The sequence below is a fragment of the Mastomys coucha genome, unplaced genomic scaffold, assembly GCF_008632895.1.
Source record: "Mastomys coucha isolate ucsf_1 unplaced genomic scaffold, UCSF_Mcou_1 pScaffold4, whole genome shotgun sequence".
Lineage (NCBI taxonomy): Eukaryota > Metazoa > Chordata > Mammalia > Rodentia > Muridae > Mastomys > Mastomys coucha.
The window spans coordinates 44,062,089-44,065,312 of record NW_022196910.1 but is presented as its reverse complement, the minus strand read 5'-3'; the positions used below and the strand labels follow the sequence as shown (position 1 = coordinate 44,065,312).

Sequence of the window (3,224 nt, the reverse complement as noted above, 5' to 3'; positions counted from 1 at the left end):
TTTTGTTTACTTGCTTTTGTTTCTTTGAGACAGGGTTTCCATGTGCAGCCTTGGCTGTCCTGGGACTCAATTTGTAGACCAGGCTGGCATTGAACTTCCAGAGATCAGCCTGCCTCTGCCTGGAGAGTGCTGGGTCTAAAGGGCTGGATACATGCTCGGAAAGGTGATTCTGTGAGCTCTTGCACAGCAGGCTTTACTTTATCTTATCTCAACTTACAGTTTAGCATTGGGCTTGGAACCAGGAGGGGCTGTGCTGGATAATCCATTGAAATTGAAGTGTTCAGAATGAGAGTTGAGGGGACCAGGGAGGAAGAGGGGTGCTTTTGGCAGCTCTCATTATCCTGCTGTGTCCCCCCAATTCCCTCCCCCCTTCTCTTTCACCTTAGAGCTGAAGGAGGTAGATAGACACTTAAGTTGTATGTAGTTCTACATAGACCGACATCTGGATTCAGGAGCATGATTCAATAGCTACAGCCATGGACCAAGATGACTTAGAGGAAGAAGAGAGGTTAGCAGAATGGCTGAAGTTTGTGAGAGATTTCTTGCTCGTAGTTAACAGAGATCAGTGTTTTAAGTTTCTACACTAACTGGGAAAATGAAAATCTTTATTTTTCTGGGCCTAATATTTCACTGATGTTACCACAAATGGTAGATTTAATTCATTTTTAGTGGCTGAGTATAGGACACAGGAAATACTGACTTTAGTAAAATCAGGCTACTGTTTAATTTACATGCTGTGCCTTACACAGTCCTGTAAGGATTGGTGCAGAGAAGGCACAGTCAGTAAAATGCTTGCTGGAGTTTGGTCTCCAGAACCATGTGAAACATTGTGTTAGTTACTTCTGTGTGGCTGTGATACCACAGCAAAAGCAGCTTATAGTTGAGTTTATTTTGGATTAGAGTTCCAGCAGGTTAGGGATCCATATTGGTTGTGACAATATGTCAGCAGGCACCAGAACAGGAAGCTGAGATATCCCATCTCTGACAACAGGCATGAAGCAGAATGTGTACAGGACATAGGATGAGGATGTGCTCCCAATGCTAACCCCCAGTTAAGCACAGTGTCCCCTAAACACCTGAGAACCAAGTGTTCAAATATGAGAGCCTGTTGGGGGTGGGTGGGCATTATTCATTCTAACCTCTGGTGGTTGCACTTGGGATCCCAGCATTGGGGCAAGGCTAAAATAGGCAGATCTGAAGCTCACCAAGCTCTGCCTAGCCTAGCATAATTGATGAGCCCCAGCCAGAGAGAGAGGGAGGGAGAGAGACAGAGACAGAGACAGAGAGAGAAAGAGAGAGAGAGAGAGAGAGAGAGAGAGAGAGAGAGAGAGAGAGAGAGAGAGAGAGAGAGAGAGAGAGAGAGAGAGAGAGAGAGAAAGAGAGAGAGAGAGAGAGAGAAAGAGAGAGAGAGAGAAGAGGAGGAGCAGGAGGAGGAGGGAGGGAGGGAGGGAGGAAGAAAAAGTGACCCCGAGACACTTCCTCAAAGCAGGGTGAATGTTGCCTGTGTAGTAACCCTAGAGGTATTGTCCTCTGGTCCCCACATGCACAAGGACACACACACTCACAGAGGTTATGGCAACTCTAAAGGCAAAAAATGTCAACAAAGTAGTAAATTCAGGAAGCACTCAAGAAGAGGGAAAGGACACAAAACAGTGGTGGCCAATGGCATCAGCAGCCGCCCTGAGTTAGAGGAAAGTTCTGTTTGGTAGAAAGCAACAAGACTTGAGATGTTCACATTTTTCTGGATGTCCATCACCTCTTAGGGTTGGTGTGGTGAGAGACCTTAGAATCCTTTGTTCTGACTTGGTCTGCTGCTCCTGCCTCTCATTCTGTTTCTATACTGTGTCTTTAATGTAGCGAAGACAGTTAGAACCAGGCACACACACCAAGGGCTTGCATCTTCTTATTTGTTGACTATTTGACTTTGACTAATGAAGGTTTCTGTGTATGTTCCTGTAAAAAAAAAGGATTGGGACCATTTTAAAGGAATGCTGTGATGCTCAGCCAGATTGTGTATGTATGCAGGTAAAAATAAACTGCTGTTGTAGATATTCCCTAACATTAATCTAACCTTTATAGTGTGTGTAGGCCCCTGTGGTAGCCATTTCAGCCAGTTGCCTCAAGTTAAAGCCATTATTACCTTGAAGTCCTTTTTCCTGTTATAGGTTGGCTCCACTTTCCAAGGATGCAGGTCTAACTCCCAGGATGAACACAAGCCACGTTTTCATGCTCCGTGAACTGTTTGGTCTGCCCCCTCGCTGCTGTCCCTGCTCTTCCTTGGCTGCTTCCCTTCCTGCCAGGCCCCCACTCCCTGAGCGTCCTGTCTTATTTCCCTGCCATGTCAATCTTGTGGATTCCTGCTTAGCAGTTACCATGTAAGTTAGAGTTTACTCTCCTTGGAGAGCTAGCTTTCCCCTCATCGCCTCACAGGCTCTGACCGCCACACATCCTCTGAAGAGTCTGCCCACTGCTCCATTCTTAGACCTTGGCCTCAGGATGTCCCCGAGGCTGAAGCTGGTGGCCATACTTCTGTGTATACTCGAAGTCATTGGAGGGTGTTTAAGGAAGTGGACTAATTTGTAGCACTTCAATTTATGATACACTTTTGAAGTAGCAAACTAATGTCAGGAGCCATTCTTTAAAAAGTCATGCTAACTTAGAAAGTCTTCTGAGAATTAAAAAAAAATCTTGCCAGGTGTGGTAGCTCACTCCTTTAATTCCAGCATTCTAGAGGCAGAGGTAGGTGGGACTCTTGAGTTCGAGGCCAGACTGGTCTACATAGACGTTCTAGGTCAGCCAGGGTGAGACCTTGTCTCAAAAAAAAGGGGGTGGGTCGTCTGTGTGGGGATATATGGCCCATCCTCCTAGCCCTTACTGTATCTTTCAGTAGTTGGTAAATAATGAATCAAAAGAAGAAAATAATACTTATAATCCCTTTTGGTGTTTTGAGGCAAGGTCTCACTCTATAGCCTGGGTTAGCCTGGAGCTTATGTAAATTGACCTCTTGTCCTCTACATGTGTGCTCTGACACTTTCATGATTGCACACACATCATACACAGTTATAGTAACATTTTTTTAAAAAAAAATTCAAGGGCTGGAGAGATAGCTCAAAGGTTAAGAGCACTGGCTGAGGTCCTGAGTTCAATTCCCAGAAACCACGTGGTGGCTCACAACCATCTATAGTGAGATCTGGCGCCCTCTCCTGGCCCCACGTGGTGGCTCA

At 45.6% G+C, this 3,224-nt stretch overlaps 1 protein-coding gene across 4 annotated transcripts in view; it reads left to right on the top strand.

Annotated features, from left to right (window-relative positions):
- Positions 1-3,224, top strand: part of Rab3ip (RAB3A interacting protein) — a 47,196-nt gene that overhangs the window by 3,484 nt on the left and 40,488 nt on the right. Inside the window, exon 1 of one of the 4 annotated variants that reach the window (XM_031349272.1) lies at positions 2,355-2,375. The exons of the other annotated variants lie outside the window; for them this stretch is intronic. The gene's annotated coding sequence lies outside the window, so the exon portion shown is untranslated. Of the gene's footprint in view, positions 1-2,354; positions 2,376-3,224 lie in introns of those variants that run through there. 4 annotated transcript variants of the gene reach the window in all.